Source organism: Gouania willdenowi, chromosome 9 (assembly GCF_900634775.1).
Source record: "Gouania willdenowi chromosome 9, fGouWil2.1, whole genome shotgun sequence".
NCBI lineage: Eukaryota > Metazoa > Chordata > Actinopteri > Blenniiformes > Gobiesocidae > Gouania > Gouania willdenowi.
In genome coordinates, this window is record NC_041052.1 from 29,081,941 (window position 1) to 29,100,071 (window position 18,131).

Genomic DNA, 18,131 nt, shown 5'->3' on the forward strand with positions numbered 1-18,131 from the left:
GCAGCCCTGAAATGTGGGTGTTCCCATTCAAATCTGGCTTTACGCACATTCTCCGTTGTGCGTAAGTCTTTTTCCTCTTACGCGCCTCTAACCCTGGAATAAGTACTGTGCCCCAATAAGGTGAAACATTGTATTGCACTAGAAATATGGACTTAGTTACAATTGAAGCCACACGGACTCGTGCGTCGTGCAGCAGCAGCTGTGATCACTCAGCTGCTACTGCTCGATGAATTAAAACTCTGACAGACGCAGACTTCTGTCCACGTTGGTCACAGTGATATTTTACCTTCATGTGTTGTACTTAAAGTATTAAGGTATTAACAATGCTGTGAATCTTTAAACATTGAATTTATCCTACATTTATCCCTGTTTTAAAGTTAAAACAAAGAGGTTGTGAAAGGACTGCAGCACAAATAAAACAATTGTGTCTCTAGAGGAAATCCAAATGATCGAAATCATTCACGGAAATGCTAATCAATTTATATGTTGTAGATGAGGTGCATTATACTTTGATTTTTCAATTTAACACTGCTGAGGAATCCGGTTAACAAACGCAGAGAAACCTTCCGGAAATGCCTAGCCGACATGGCAATGCTATCGGTTTTATTTTGTATTTTTTTCTTCATTTCCTGATGTCACTTCTGGAGCTGAGTGCGTCATTTCATGATGTAACTTGCTGAACGTGGAGGAGCTGGACATGGAGGTTCTGCAGCTGGACCCTCTTGACTTTGTCCACACTTTGAATAATTACATATTTTGGCTTTTGGGTGCTCTTCACTGATCAAAATAAGAACCTTAAAACAAATTTCTATTCAACTTTAAAGTTAGTGAAAATGTATGAGATTTTATTGATTTGATGATCAGAAAAGAAAAATCTGGCCAAAATTTAAGAACAATATTCCAATCCAATTTATTGTTAGAGCACATGGAGTGCTGCACAATAAAACATAAACCCTAGATATAAAACAATGCAAAATACTACCATTAAAAGAAAATTCCTAATAAAACAAGACATCAACTCACACTGTATTAAAGGCCACAGTAAATAGAAGTATTTTTAAAAGAGATTTCAAAATGGGAACAGAAGAGGCCTCTCTCATATCTAACGATAGCTCATTCCATAGCCTTGGAGCTGCCACAATCCCCTCTGGACTTCTTTTTGTCCTTGGGACTGAAGCCATTTAAGCATTGATATGTCAATAAAATGATTTCTAATCCACCCTGTGGTGTACATGAAGTGAAGTGAAGAGAGAAAAGGTGCTATATGCTCCTGCTTTCTTTTACCAGTTAAAAACCAGGCAGTAGTGTTTTGCACGAGTATGAGGTGACCTGGCAAAGCCTGACATAAAGAGAGTTGCAATAGACCAGCCGTGTTCTGATAAAACCTTGAACAGCCATCTCCAATTCTTTCCTACCTAAAATAGGTTTAAGGTTGGCAATAAGCCTCAGCTGTAAGAAGCTTTTTTCAAAAAACAGAGCTGATCTGCTTATGAAAAGTTAGTCCATAGTCTTCATTGACTCAGATATTGGTCACAGATGCCTTCAAATACCAGTCCAAAGAGTTGAGACTAAACAGGGCTTCAGAGTTACTTGGACCAAACAGAATAGCCTCAGTTTTGGTTTCATTAAAGGTAAAAACAAAAACTAAAAGACATCCATGCCTTAATCTCAGTTAGACAGTTCAGAAGGGGCAGGACAGAGCAGGAGTAAATGGGTATTATGGGCATGTAAATCTGACAGTCATTTGCTTAACAATGAAAAGAGATGCCATATTTCTATATTGGACCCCAGAGGTAGCAGGTACAAATCAAAAAGTAGGGGACCTTGAGAAACAGAACCTTGAGGAACCCCGTAAGAAAGGTGTGATGTAAACAGTAGATGTAAAACAGTCAATGTTCACACTAAAAGTTCTGTCACACAAATAAAAACAAAACTAGTTAAGAGCTTTTTTTATTGTTTTTTTATTTTTTATTATAGGGACAGTGCATTAATGTACATTTCTGTAAATATGCCTTCATTAATGCCCCCTGGGATTAATAAAGGAATTCTCATTCTGAATCAGCCTAAGGGCTATTTTTCATCTGTTGTCCCAGAGCAGTGTTGGGGTTCGGTGCCTTGCTCAGGGGCACATCAGCAGTGCCCGAGAGGGGCCCTGGCACTTTTCCAGCTACCAGAACAAATTCCATATTTTTTGGGTTTGCGCCGGGACTTGAACCCTCCGGTTCCCAACCCATCAGTGCCCTTGTTGATTCACCTTATCTATAAAAACTGCAAAAATGTGTTACAGAGCTCAGCGGAAGCATTAATGTTGTTTGATCGAGGCCCATCATTGAGAGGATTAATTGTTTAAGATTATGGTTTATAACAATTTGTGGCTATAATAAAAAAAAATATTTGTTTTTCTAATTTTTCACTGTCCACTGGTAACATTATCGGCTTTCTTTCAAAAGAAACTTGCAGCTTGTCCTTTTCCCAGCTTCGCTCTGCTCTCCTGCACAGGCGTCTGACAGCGCGGGTAGTGTCATTAAATCAAGGCTCAGGTTTAGGTTTGGAACGTTTCATTTTCAGCTGCGCTGGGAAGTCTAGGGTCTTTACACATTCCAATTGGAATTATGAGAGCAGCTGCTCTGTGTCTAAGCACACAGATTTCCTGGGGTCACCAACAGAGATTTCTATGAAGGCAGAAGTGAAAAGTGTCTCAGTGGAGGAGTTAACCTCATGGGAGAGCACAGCTAAAACTCAAGCTTTAAACTTGTGCACAAAAAAATGCATGAATCTAGCTTACTCAAATTCAAGTTCGTGCCTTGTAAACAATGCAATCACAATATTTTTTTTATTCATATTGCACATTATGAATAAATAATGTGCAATATTATTTATTCATAAATAATATAGCGATGAAAATAATAAACACAATTTTGTTGTTTAAGCTCTTTTTTTATTGATTCAGTCATATACCAAAATACATTAAAATTGGAAAGACATTGGTTCTCGTGTCAAATATTGTTAGATGATTAATTTAGATTTATCAAGATTAATTAATTACAAAGTGTCAAATTAATTAGATTAAGGCAGAATAATACTTGACTTGTGGGCCAGCCCAAAGGATTTGAGAATCTCGGCTCTTTAAGGTACAGTATGTGGCCAAGCTTTTGGAGGAATTATTGAATCTCTAGGCCAAATCTGACTTGAACATTGGCCCTCATTTAGCAATCGGTCGTACCATCAGATCTGTGCGTATGACGTGCGTACAACCAAATTCACGCAAGCTTTGATATTTATCAATTTTGACGTGAGCATATGCTACGATCAGATCTCACATCAGGTCTGACCTTGTGTACGCAGATCTGAGTGTGTGAATTTATGCTGCAGCACAGCAAAAGTCTGAAAATAATTGTTAAACAAACCTCAGGTGTCATGTGAACATAAGCAGACACACATTCAAAACAGATCAAAATGCATTATTAAAACAAAAATAAACTAAATTAAGCAATTGTATTTTTTTAAAACGCCACATTTTTTTTTCCTTCCACAGACTACAGTATACCCCCGCTGGTAAACCATGTTACCAAACAAGATAGCATAGTTTCAATACGCACTTCTCTGCTGTACTGAGGCGTCAGCGCAGCGCGTGGAGCCAGCCTTCATTGGGGTCTGTACGGAGGAGACTGGACCTGTAATGTGATGAATTATAGGTGAAATTGGGTGAAGGCATAATAAGCACAGAAGGGACAACATTTAGTCATTTTGAAGGCTTTTTTTGTAAGTGTTATTTATTGCCTCACGCATGAGGACAACTGAGGCCCATAAAAACGTCAGATTTACTTGTATCTCTCCAGGATCTGTGCTGTGAAGTTGTTTTGCAACGCACACAGGGGGGCAGACGTCGCCTGCTCGGTAGCTGATCCACTTCCACCGAGCGTTTAAATTATCTCCTTTAAATGAGCATAGGGCAGGATTTGAGAAAAAATGAACATTGATTTTAAGATTTTTTAATGCTAATGGATGAAGAGAATGAGTCCACACACATTTCTACCTATTGCCTTGAAAAGATTGTGTGTGACATTTTGTACTGCTGTTCTTGGCATAAATTTCCCGCGCAGTTCTGCAGACGTGAAGTCAAATGATGCCGATGGTGTCATCAAAAGATGCTGTTGCACATTCTCGATGGCTTGGAGAGGCGGCCCAATATTGGAGATAAAAAAGAATGAAAGAAGACAAGCACAGTGGACTAAACTACTGTTTGGTTCCTCAGATGCATGCAGAGGCATGTGCACAGGTCTTGCAATAAACAGTCACATGAACGGTGAGTAAATAAATAACCGTGTCTCAGTTGGAAGTGCAGACTGGGCCGAATTCTCTTGTCCGAGTCCGACCCAAGAGTGAAAATCTTTTTTTATTTTCTCAAAGAAATTACACATTTACATGTGTTTTAGCGGTGAGCACCGATTTTGTTAACTACTGTTAATGTCAACATCAGATCAGCGCACAGGTGACAAGCAAAAGTGAAACAAATGGGCGCAGGGCACGCAAGAGACCCATTGGATCTATTTACACTGAATCATAACATAACCCAACCACTAGAGTGGACATGGGCTCGTCTGTGAACGGTCGCATTTACAGACCTTGGAGTCGCTGTTAGCTTACTAATAAACGGGAAGAGATTAGTTGCCTTTATAATAAGTGTTGACTAGGCCACTGGGGAGTGAGGCCCAAGGCCAAGACAGGCTGACTTGATAATAATGTATTATGTTTTTCTGCAGTCAGTGTCTTTTCCTCACCCTTCTCTCTCTGCTCTGTTTCAGGTGTCGTGAAGCTGATGGTGGCAGTTCCTGGTCTGTGGTTCACGGCTCAACTAGTCTGGGAAACTCTGATGTTCTATCTCTCTATCCTGTTCTGTTGGTCCTTCCGTCCACTAACCCCAACCAGTCAAAGCAGATGGCTGCCACCTCTGAACCTGGTTCTGATGGAGATTTCTGCCTTTTTCTTCCCACTGTTGCTAAATGCTTGTTCATGTGGATTTTGTTGTTTTTTTTCCCCTTATTATTATGAATTTTATTTTTTGATAGCGCTATGAGATGACCTTTGTTTTAAGTTACGCTGTATAAATAAAGATTGATTGATTATTTTAAATGCTGATATGCATAGTTACTACACATTGACCTGTCTGATCATACATGTTTCAGTTGTTCTCTTTAATAAATGTACTAAATAACACCAACTTTAGCCGTTTATTATTTTGAAAGTTATAACCACAAGAAAATGAAGGATTAATGTTTTGCATTGCAGCTCTGTCGCTTATTGTATGTAAGTGCAAATATGGCTGATAAGATAAAGTGCCTTGAATATTTGATTAGCGATAAAATTAAGCCTTTTTATCATTTCTAATTTAATCACCCATGCCTGCCTTTTCATGGTTCTGCATATATTTTTTAAAGCACTCTCAGGTATTGTATTATCATTTAATTGTTCATTTCATTTTTTCTGTACACTGTCTTCACTTTTCCATTACCAATTAAAAAATGTTGACTAAGAATACTCAATTGCCATGAATGATATTTCAAAATAGGCAAACAAGTTGAGTAGGTTTAATAGGAAGTGTAGTTTGTTAAAACAAAAAAGCTAAATTTCCTGTGGATGTAGAATTTACACATGCACACACTCACAGACAATTTTATTTAATTATAAGTCAAGTCCATTTATAAAGTAGCTTTTAATTTGGTTAGATAATTGCTCACACTTCACTGAAAAGGTCTGGCTGCCTTGCTGTCAGTCATGTAACACTTCCATTCCCTTCCTCTACTGCTTTCATTCTCTCTGTTCTTCTCAGAGAAACAAAGAAACACCACAATCATGGTAAAATGCTTTGGTAAAAAACAACAATAACGATAATTATTTGGCATCCTTTGCCAGACCCATGTGATACACATATCCACTGGTCCAGGGATTGGTCGAAAGGTGGTCAGGGTGGGAAAATTACCACCAATGAATCACTGACTTTGGTAAGGAGCCAGCTCATCTCTCTGAAACATGAGACTGAGGGAATGACTCACTTCTAGCTGAAGGCAGCTTTATCAAATGACTCATGAGCGTCTTTTATTATTCTGAGCCAGTGGTGCAAATGTGTCAACTGCTCGAGGAAAAGAAGATATTTATTCAAGTTCAACCCATTTAATAACTGAACTCACACAATCAAGCACTATTCTTGCTACTCATGATTATCTCCAGTAAAGGCCTAAATAAAAATGAAGTTTAACCTCGTGTTGTTTCAAGAATGTTTAGTGTGATTACATTTTCTTATTTTACAATCGTAGAGCTAGGCTTTTTCCATATGCAGTTATGCCAGATTTCCAAGCAATCCAGGCTATATTTGTTCAGGTAAAATCAACTGAATTAAATCAGTTTAAAAAAAAGCTTTCATGCTTTTAAATAATAACAAGCGAAAAGGCAAATTAATGTCTGATATTCCCTGAGTGTTGGTCAAACTCAAATAGCAAATGCAGATTAATGGAAAAACATGTAGAGAGAAATGGGGGGAGAGGTAGCCCGAATGTGTAATAGAAGTGTTAATAAATAGCTGCAAATGACTTGTGGGGCTAAAACTGAGAATTAATGCAATTTTCTCACCAGCATTGTCTCAGTGCTTTCAACTCTTGGTCAACAGAGGGAGTTGACCTGAAGTTTCCAGATGACAGCCAAATGTTCATGCAGAGAAGTCCGATACAATAGCGAGACATTGAACACATAAAAGGGATTCAGTTAAACATTGTAAGGACCTGAGAACAAATTTTAGAATAGGTTACTCGCATTATATATGCTGCTGATTTGGTTAATCATTTCTTACACTTGGTTATGTTAGTTCTTTCAATATCTGCTCTATTCAGAAGGTTTTTTTAAGTTGCAGTTGTGTTATTACTACAAGAACTGACAGATGGCGCTAGTGATGAGTGAAGAGAGTTGACATGGGTTGAAGAACGAATGGGCACTACGCACACACGAGCATGATGTAATTTTCCCTGAAACATCAGGAAGGCTGTTTACTTCGGGCGATCACTGAATGCTACTACTGTGCTATGCTAGCAACCTAGCCGCAAGGTTTAGACAATATTTGCCTTTTATTATCACGTCTTTTAGTTGTATAATTTTACTATTTGTGTCTCTCCTTACGTGTAATACAACGTGTAAGTGAACAAAGCTTTGTTTTTAAAAACGCGAGGACAGCAGTTCAAGCCACCACTCTGCACCTCCTATTGTGTCACACGTACATTTACATTCAAGTTGAAAATAATATATGATACAGAAGTGTATAATGCACCCCATAACCATGTTTAGCCAGCTATGAAATTTACCGTTTAGTGTAATTAAATAGGTTTATATTTTATTATTTTCTGTAAACTGTGGGATGTTGCGATCGTCAGAAGTGGCTCACCAGTTGACATTGACGAGAAATAATGCTTCGATCAGTTTATATATATATATAAAACTCTTCTCACAACATCATTATTTGTGTGGATTTACAATAATCAGGTCACAACATAATATGAGCTCATAGTAGGGGTTGAACAACTACATCATTTTAAAGGTCGACTTTATGTACATACTTGTCGAATCTACTTTGATTAGTTGATGACGTCACCAAGAGCCGAAGCCAAGCCGAGTGGCAGCTGAGTGCTGGTGTTACCAAAATCTGTGGCCCAAAAAAATCTGACCGCAGGTGGTGACAGTTCCAACCCCTGCGGCTTCTTGGGGACATTTACTACCCCTTAAACACTTTTGTAATTCTTCTTCAGTCTGCATTTACTTCACCCACTGGAGCGTCATGTTTAAGGGGAAGTAAATAGCTCCTTAATAGCTACGAAGAGGTTTACCACCCAGAAGCCGCAGCAATCACAGATTTTATTGGGTCGCAGACTTCGGCACAACACCGCCAGGCCCTGGGACACGGGACATGCTATAGAAGCTAAATAAACCCAGCAACACTGCTGCTTCGCCTACCATGAGTCTACGGTAACTGTTAAGCCCCGAGGCTTCCTCAAAGCCGGGCGTTTAGACTTTGTTTGGGCTGTTTTACAGTAGCTTCGGATTCCTTCACCAAAGCCGGTGTTGTGCCAAAGTCTGTGACTCGAAAAAATCTGTGACCGCCGCAGCTTCTAGGCGGTAGAGAACAACAGTGCTAAACCTCTTTGTAGCTATTAAGAAGCTATTTACTCCCCCTTAAATATGATGCTCCGGTGGGTGAAGTAAAGACTGGAGAAGATTTACAAACGTGTTTAAGGGGGAGTAAATGTTTGCCCAGAAGCCGCAGGGGTTGGAATTGTCGTCACCTCCGATCACAGATTTTTTCGGGTCACAGATTTTGGCACAACAGCGGTCTTCCTACGCTAACGGAGCCTCCGTCCTGCGCTGCTGATGTTTTCCAGATATGCTAAATACACAGACATGTTACCACTACAGCTAAAGTTAGCATGTCTATTAGCAGTAGTATCTGCCTACCAGCTGCAGTTTTAGCACAAAGAAGGAAGGGGCGAGAAACACTTGACGTTGTGCTGCCTAGTCACGTGGACAGAGTTGCGAGACAACACTAAAGTCGACTATTCGACTGGTCTGTTCAACTTGTTTTGCTGAATACAATACATATGTGTGCTGTGATTAAACCTGTGATGGGACAGCTGAATTTATAAGGTGTTGGACACTCACGGGACACATAATAGGAGGTCAATGAAAGTGAGCAGCATACATTTCCATGAGTAAGACTTTCTTCTGCATGATATTCAAGTGTGTTTGTCATTTTACTTGCTTAACTTTTACCACGACACGTTCAAGTCAATGTACAAACAATGAAATCACTTCTTATAATTATGTTTAGTCAGATGTTTGTGTAATTCACTCTACAGTGACAGTAAATGGGCTTGTAGTTTTTTTTTCTGTGGTCGCCAGCAAAACTTGGCTGATGTTTGGCTCAACAGATTGTTTAAAAAAGGTTTTTAGAGTCATTTGTGAACAAAGACAATCATTGAGATAGCTTCTCCGTCTGTACATTCAGGTAACCGCTGTCACAAGTAAACATGGAAGTACTGCGTTGCCCCGCAAACTCCAGTATGTACGCTATTTAGAGATTAAAATAGTGTGCTGACAGCTGATCAGTGGCTGAGTGGTTTATGCAGCGAACATATGGATTTAGTTTTTTTCATTGACGTAGGATCGATTCCCAGTAGAAGCGACTCAAATGTTTATTTATCTTTATGAGACAGATCATATGTGTTCATTGTTTTGTTTCATCACTTTATACAGACTAAAAACACATTGGCTTGAAAAAGTGCGAGACACGTAACTTCCTGTTTATAACAGCCGCTTTGAGTCCACTTTGCACCGAGAACTCCGGTGTTACGCATGTGACGCGTCCGCACACAGAGTTGCAAACACAATCACAACTTAAACAGTTGTACAACGTAAATAAAAGCTACCCGGCATCGACGAGGGCAGCTTAGCGCCCTGGTCCTTTTTGACCACATCTGCTGTTGCTGCAGCAGCAACTTAAACTATAAACACTGGTACTTACGCATTCAGAATGCCACAACCGGAAATATTATTGCATCCTTACGCCAAATGCGAAAATGGTGCATATAGTCCATTACTTTCTTTTTGTACATCTACAAAATACCACACAATTGCAGCAAATTTCCAATATGTTGGAGCGATTTTTATTTCTGAGTCTGTTGTGCATACAAACAAGCTACAATGTTCTTAACTTCAGTGAACAACACGCTCCTTGTTGTCTTGACGTTGAGCCAGCACAGAGCCAATGCTGTCCTGTGAAGCATCCGTGTACAAGAGAAAGGGCTGTGTGAAGATGGGATGAGCTACAATCGGTGGGTGAGTCAAAGCATGTTTAAGTGTCTGAAAAGCATCTTCACATTCAGTTGTCCACTTGAACACTGCTCCCTTCTGTGTATGTGCATGCAGCGGTGCAGCGATGATTGAAAAGTTTCTCACAAACCAGCGGTAATATGAGCACAGTCCCACAAATAAAGACATAATCATAGTCATAGTATTGTAGCCATATCTAGCTGCTGTCCATCTGCACATTCTTTAACTGCAAGCTCAAGTCTCTTCTTCCATAAAGAAAAACTTTCTTTGTCCTTGCCATCACCATGGAAAAATTATCGTAAATCCACTCTGTAGTGAATCACAGTCTTCGTTGTTGAGGGCTGTGCATCGTCAGCTAGCAACTCGGTATCCACAACATCGTCCACCAATGACTGCAGCGACATGCTGAAAACAATGTCCAATTGAAGCAACGTTGAGGAGGAGAAAAAAAAAATACACTCCTGTCTGCTCTTATCCTTATCAACTGGCTGCAGTGCACACTGAGATTAAAGTCCAAATACTTTTAATAACTCACACGTCGGACATCCGCTCACAGCCACTGACGTAGCATGCTGGAAGCCATGGCAACCCGAGAGCCGAAGGTGGGGATTGCTGCCACCAGTCTGTAAACCTATTTTCTTGTTCACCACTCCAGTTCTTCTGGCGTTGAGTAAAATGGGCTACAATGTTCTTAACTCCAGTTTTCACTTTAATTCCTCCAATCGGAGACACACCAACACAGCAATGCATCCATCCATCCATTTTCAAACCTGCTTTGTCCTATTTCAGGGTCGCGGGGGTCTGCCGGTGCCTATCTCCAGCTCACAATGGGCGCTAGGTGGGGGTACACCCTTGACAGGGTGCTAGTCCATCGCAGGGCAACACAGACAGACAACCACTCACATTCACTCATACGGGTAATTTAGAAACTCCAGTCATGTTTTTGGATTGTGGGAGGAAGCCGGAGTACCTGGAGGAAACCTACGCAGCACGGGGAGAACATGCAAACTCCACACAGAAAGGACCTAAGAGTCCACCCCAGGGCTTGAACCCAGGACCTTCTCACAGCAATACAGCTCAGCATTAATCTGAGGGGGGGGGGGTCTGGCATGCTCGGTTGGAGAGAGGTTGGAGAGGGCGTTAAGAGAGAGGTCATTTAGGTTGGAGAGGGACCGGAGAGGGTCCCATTCCTCTCTCTAACACTCCCTCTATGTCTGCTTCTTCCCTTGTGTGTTTTCTCCTGTACTCCTTCTGGCTTTTGTCTTGCAGGTCCGTGGGATCCTTAGTGTGGAGTTACAGAGTCTCAGCGGCTCTGTCTCCACCCTCTCCTCTGCACACACCCAACACAGCATAACGTGGATGGCTGTTCATCATAGGAATGGGATCCACACAAGGTTCCTGCTCCTTAACAGAAGGTTTTCCTTGCCGCCATGATGAATTCATGTTGGGTGTGGGATACATATGTATGTGTATATATGTAAATATGCATGTGTGTGTATCCATAAAATGAAGAGTCCGTCCTTAAGACTGCTCTACTGTAAAGTGTCTTGAGATACCATTGGTTATGATTTGGCGCTATACAAATAAAGATTGATTGATTGATTGATTGATAATCACACTTTTTCTACTTTGCATAATGTCACATTTGGGAGGGGTCAGAGCAGACAGGTTGCTGGTAGTGATTGGACGATGTCCCCCAGTGTTCCCAAATACACAGCTGATCAGACAGTTATCCCACCTTTGACCCCCACTGCTCGTTCCACGCCAATTAGCCGGTCAGACCCCAAGGCCACTCAAGTCATATCTGTTGATGATTTCGGAGACATGATTGCAGATTTGGCCGTGTTCAACATACTGAAAGGTAACTTCAGTCAGCTCTCATTCTCTAACTTGCCTATGAAGGACTTCTATAGCACCATTCCTCGTGCTGGTGAGAGTGCTTTAGACTATTGGATTCGTCTTAACAAGTCAATCGATGAGTGTCTCCGGAGGTGGGGTAAATCTGTGAAGGACTCCAGTGCTGAGGTGGTGTTGATGTTTATTAATCATTGTCCTGATCCCAGACTTGCCATGGGATTCCAACTAAAGGCACCTGAGCAGTGGACTGCAGCTGAGGTTCAGGAGCGTCTGGATGCTCACATGAGAAATATGAGACGAACAGCAGCCCACTCCCAACACATGGTGGGTTTGTCTGCCTGCGGCCAGAGCCCTCTTGAGCTAAGCGTGTCCCAGGCTGCTTTTGTAGCACACCACCCAAAGCCCCCTCCTATCTCTCTGTCACTCTCTGCCCTGGCCTGCAATCAGCCCCAGACAGACAACATTGAGGTGTGCCCACATGAGTCTGCTTCTTTGTCCCAACCGCCTTCTGCCGCCTCTAACCTGACTCATACTGCTGTTGACTCCCCTACCACTGACTCTGGTGTTCAGCAGGTTGTGGCAATGTTTGACAAAGTTCTGTCCTTGTGCAATGCCTCTCTTGTAGCCAACCAAAGACCAGTCAGCCTTCAACCAGGCAATCGTCAATCAGCCTACCGTCAGAGTAGTCAACGTCGTTGCCCCGTGGCTTGCGCTGTCCGGGGGGCGGCGGGCCCTGGGCTGCTGGCCTTGTGCCGTCTGGGGCTGTGCGGTCCTGCTGGGCTGTGGCCGGGACCTGGGCTGGGGTGGGGGGCGCGTCCCGGGGGGCTTGGCCCGGGGGCTTGCCCTTGGGGGGTCCTGGTCCCTGGGGGTACTCCTGGGGCCCGGGGTGCTTGGCCGGCTGGCCGGGCCGGTCCTGGCGGGGGTCTTCTGGGGCGGGTGGCGCGTGCCGCGCCCTTGCATACCTTCTGGTGCGGCCCCTGCTTGGGCAGTCCCCCGTGAGGCAGAGTGTCGGGGTGGGATTAGGGGGCCACATCCCGGCGGGGCGGTCTGGCTTGGCCTCTGGAGGGGGCCCTGGCTTTAAAGAACTGAAGCTCGTGGCGCGGGCGGCATCAGCATCTGGGGCGCCCGGGGGGGCTGGGTTGGGGTGCCTGGGGACTGGCGGGGGGACTCCCAGCGGCCCCCTGGTGCCTTATGCGGCTTGGGGTGTGGTCGTTCGCCCTGGGCGGGCTGCTCCTGGTGCTGCATCCATTCCGGGTCCTCCTGGCCTGGGGTCGGGTCCTTGCTGGCTCTGGGCTCACCGGCGGGTGCCCGCCGGCTGCCTGTTCGGCGTGGCTCTGGTCGTCTGCTGGGCGTGGGCTTTGGCTCCTCCGCTGGGGTCTCGGGCGGGGGGCTCTCTGGGCCCTCCCCTCGGGGGGCTGGGCGCGGGGGTGTGGGTGGTGGTGGGGGGTGGGGGGCTGGGGGGCCTGGGGGTTGGGGGTTGGAGTCGGTGGCGTGGTGCGCTTGGTCCTTGGCTCCTTGGGGGCTTTTCGGGTGTGTATGGGGGGGGCAATGGCAGCCTCTCGGCTTGGGACCTTGGGGGCGTTCGGGGGGCTGCTTGGCCGTGGGGTGGTCGCCGGGGGCCCCTAGATCTCTCGCTCTTTCTGCTGGCCCGACTGCTTCTTCGGGCCCGGGGGCGGCTCATGGGTTTTGCAGTAGCGGCTCTTGGAATCACATTTGTCATGGACGCACTGGCCTCGGGCTGTGGGATAACACTCATACTGGGCTCAACCATAGACACGTTGTTCCCAAATACCTGTTTTATGTAACTTCCACTCACTTCCTCCTCTGCTCACAGCCACCACCATTATTCCTAAGCCGCACACTGGTCACCAGACTGGCTTGATAACACAACAATAAGCACAATATACACAACCACAATTTCACATCACATCACTTGAAACTTATTGATTATTCCCCACCCATTCGTTTTCCTATCTTGTATCCCTCCTCCCTGTTAACTCCCCCCCCCCCACCCCCCTCACCCTGGTGTAACACTGCCCTCTCTCTTTTACATCCTCCCTTTAATAAAGTATTTACCCTTCCCTAGGGAGGGCTGGTGATGGTCACAATTATGCAATGAAATAAACTCATTTATTTAATTGCAATAATAAAATATGCATTGCTGTTAAAAGATTGCACTTCTTGTAGTGTTAACCTTCAACAGCATGTGCAAACAAGGTGAGAAAAAAAAAATAAAAAAAAAAAAAAAAAAAAAAAAAAAAAAAAAAAAAAAAAAAAAAAAAAAAAAAAAAGAGTAGTCAACGTCGTAACCCACAGGCTTCTGAGCCCTTTGGATGTAAAGTCTGTGGTTCCCGGGATCATTCCACCCATGCACACTGCAGGCTTTACAGATTGTGCCTCAACTGCTTCAGTCCCGTCACATAAGAAGTCAATCAATCAATCAATCTTTATTTGTATAGCGCCAAATCATAACCAATGGTATCTCAAGGCACTTTACAGTAGAGCAGTCTTAAGGACGGACTCTTCATTTTATGGATACACACATATGCATATATACGTATATACACATACAACATGAATTCATCATGGCGGCAAGGAAAACCTTCTGTTAAGCAGCAGGAACCTTGTGTGGATCCCATTCCTATGATGAACAGAACACAGAAGTCAGTGCCCACAGGCTTCTCTTTCCTCAGCTATGCCACCACCTTCTCCCTCCCCTGCTAATTTAAACTAGCCTGTGTAGAGAGAGGGATTGCACGGGCGGTACTGGTGACACCCTCAGTGAAGAAAAAGACTTACAATCAATCTATGTGAGCTGCTGTAGTAATGTTTCTAGTGACAAAACGGTTATTTCAGTGGGTTCACATAGAGTGGAAGGAGCTAGTGAACTGTTTTATGCTCCGGTGTCTGTCGGGGGTCATCCTATTTTGAAGGGGATGCTTGATTCAGGGAGCATGTCATGCACGCTCAGTGTAGAGGCAGAGTCCAAGCTTAGAGCCACTGGTGTTCTCTCGAGCCCTCAGCCTGTGCCCGGGAAGGTGGTCCTTATCGGCTGTGGTGGCCTTACGACACAGCCCAGCTGCATCTATGACCTAGAAATTGAACTTTATGGATCCAAATTCATTGCACCTACTTTTCTTGTCCCAGGGCAGAGAGATGAGCTTATCATTGGAAGCAATGTCATAAGGCCTATGATTCAGAGAATGAAGTCTGATGAGAAGTACTTGGAGCTCATCCACTCCAACACCTCAGACCCAGACTGTGAGCAGTTCCTTCAGTTACTCAGCTGCATTACTCGTTGGTCTGGTCCTGAATTGCCTGACAAACTTGGCAGAGTCAGGCTCCGGCAGGCTATCACTCTTGACCCTCAGGGGGAATATCTGGTGTGGGGAAAGCTGCCTGGCTCCTGTGTCACCTGGGAGTGCTATCATTGTGGAACCCACCTCTTCCGGTTCAGCCTGTAAAGACATCATTGTTGGACGGGTTGTGGCACCCATGTGGGGTGATGGCTGGGTCCCAATGAAGATCCTTAACCCAACACTGAGACCAGTAACAATACGTTGCAATGCTAAAGTGGCAGATGTGCTTCCTTGTGTGGCGGTGGAGGACCTCCCACTGTTCCAGGGTGTGGGTAGACCACAGACCAGCTAGTTAACTGAAACTCTTCCCAACACAGATGAAGCTTTGACCCCATTTCAACAGCTTAAGGACTGTGGGTTAGCAGATATCAACCTTGAAGGCTGTGAAGTGTCTGATGTATGAAAACAGCGGTTAGCTGAACTTGTGTTAACTTATCAAGATATCTTCTCCAAAGATAAACTGGACTGTGGAGAGGCAAAGGAGTTTGTCCACCGAATCCACCTCACTGATGATCGCCCCTTCAGGCTGCCCTATCGCCGTGTCCCTCCAGCACACTATCACAAACTGAGAGAGGTGCTGTCTGAGATGGAGTTGAAAGGCATCATCAGTAAGTCAGTCAGTGAATATGCTACACCGCTGGTTCTTGTCTGGAAGAAATCAAGAGAATTGAGGATATGCACTGACTTTCGCTGGCTTAATGCCAAGACCACCAAGGATGCCCACCCATTACCTCACCAAGCCGACTGTCTTGCTGCCCTTGGTGGTAACGCCTTCTTCAGCACCATGGATCTCACATCAGGGTTCTGTAACATCCCCCTCCATGAGTCTGACAGGCGGTACACGGCCTTCACGACACCCTTGGGCCTGTACGAGTACAACAGACTTCCCCAGGGCCTTTGCAATAGTCCTGCTTCATTCATGCGGATGATGATCAGTGTTTTCGGTGACGTGAACTTCTCCAGCCTCCTCTGTTATCTAGATGACCTGCTCATCTTTGCTCCATCTGAGGAGGAAGCCCTTAAACGGCTAGGGGCCGTCTTCTCATGTCTCAGAGCCAACAACCTGAAGCTGGTGCAGAAGAAGTGCTACTTCCTGCGGAAGTCTGTGAGGTTTCTTGGTCATGTGGTGGACAGTAGTGGTGTTTCGGTCGATGAGGACAAAGTGAAGACCATCTCAGCTTTCATGAAGGAAGACCTCATGAATGATGACGGTCACACTCCATCTCAGCGGAGGATAAAATCTTTCCTTGGGATGGTGCTCTACTATCAACATTTCATTCTTCCATCGCAAAGCCACTCTACGCTTTGACTGCTGGGCAGAAGAGGAGGAACAAAGGCTCCTTCAGTTGGAGATGAGCCGGCACCTTCCAAGAACTGACTCCTCACGATTGGACTCCTGCCTGTGAGAAAGCATTGGGAGATCTGAAAAACACGCTCCTCAACAGTGTGGTGTTGGCACACCCAGACTTTGATAAGCCCTTGATTCTTTCCACCGATGCTTCACTTGACGGTCTGGGTGCTGTACTGTCGCAAGTGCCTGCTGATGAGGAGAAGGCAAGACCCATCGCCTTTGCAAGCAAAACGCTCAGCCGCAGTCAAACCAACTATCCCGCCCACAGGCTGGAATTCTTGGCTCTGAAGTGGGCGGTTTGCGATAAATTTAGCCACTGGCTAAAGGGTCATCGTTTCACTGTCTGGTCCGACAACAATCCTCTCACATACATCTTGACCAAACCAAAACTGGATGCATGTGAGCAGCGGTGGGTCTCCAAGCTGGCCCCATATTCCTTCGAGATCAAACAAATTCCCGGCAGGCGAAATGTGGTGGTAGATGCCCTCAGCAGAGACCCATTTGTGAAGCCTTTGAGGCAGCGGCTGCTGTGTGAACCTTACTCTGAGCTGTTGGACCAAGTATGTGACGTCAGTGATGGATGTGTGCAGGATGTTTTCCGACTAACGTGCCAGCCACAATCTCTGGGGGGTCCTCCTCACTCTGCTGCTATCATAGGCTCAATGTCTGAAGATGATGTCTCCTCTCTTCTCTCCTCCTTGGAAGAATGGGACTCAGCTCCCCGGCAGCGTGCAGCCTCCATGGCTGAAAAGCTCACCACCTTGGAACCTTCTGGCCAGGATTTGATGCCTACTTTGTCTTTTGCTGAGCTTCAGTCACACCAGCAGCGGGACCCAGTCATCTCAAGGGTTGCTCATTATGTTGACAGGAAACGTAGACCTTCCCGACGTGAACGCTGCAATGAGAGCCAGCCAACTCTGAGAGTCCTGAAGCAATGGGATAAATTAACACTTCTGAATGGAATCCTCTATCGGGTCACTAAAGATCCCTTGACAAAACAGAAGAGGTTCCAGTTTGTTGTGCCTGAGACCCTGAAGAAAGATGCATTGTCAGGTGTTCACGACCACGCTGGTCATCAAGGTCAGCCCCGCACACTTTCTCTGGTCCGCCAGCGTTTCTTCTGGGATAACGTGGAGAAGGATGTCCGCAATCATGTGATGCACTGTCACAGATGTGTTCTCAGCAAGACTCCCGAGCCATCCGTAAGAGCCCCACTGGAGAGCATTAAAACATCTGCCCCTCTTGAGCTTGTGTGTATTGACTTTTGGTCAGCTGAGAACAATCACAACAAATCTGTGGATGTTCTTGTGATCACTGATCACTTTACGAAGTTGGCACATGCTTTTCCCTGCCAGGACCAGACTGCCAAGAGAGTGGCCAAAAAACTCTGGGACAACTTCTTCTGCATCCACGGCTTCCCTCAGTGCCTCCATTCCGACCAGGGAGCAAACTTTGAGAGTGAGCTGATTGCTGAGCTCTTGAAGTTGTCAGGAGTTGACAAGTCCCACACCTCACTTTACCATCCTATGGGGAATGGTGGCACAGAGAGGTTTAACCACACCCTGGGCAACATGTTGAAATCTCTACCCCTTCGTTCCAAACAAAAGTGGCCTCAAATGATCCAGACCATGACTTTTGTATACAATTGCACTGTTCATGAGACCACCGGCTTCGCGCCCTTCTACTTGATGTTCGGG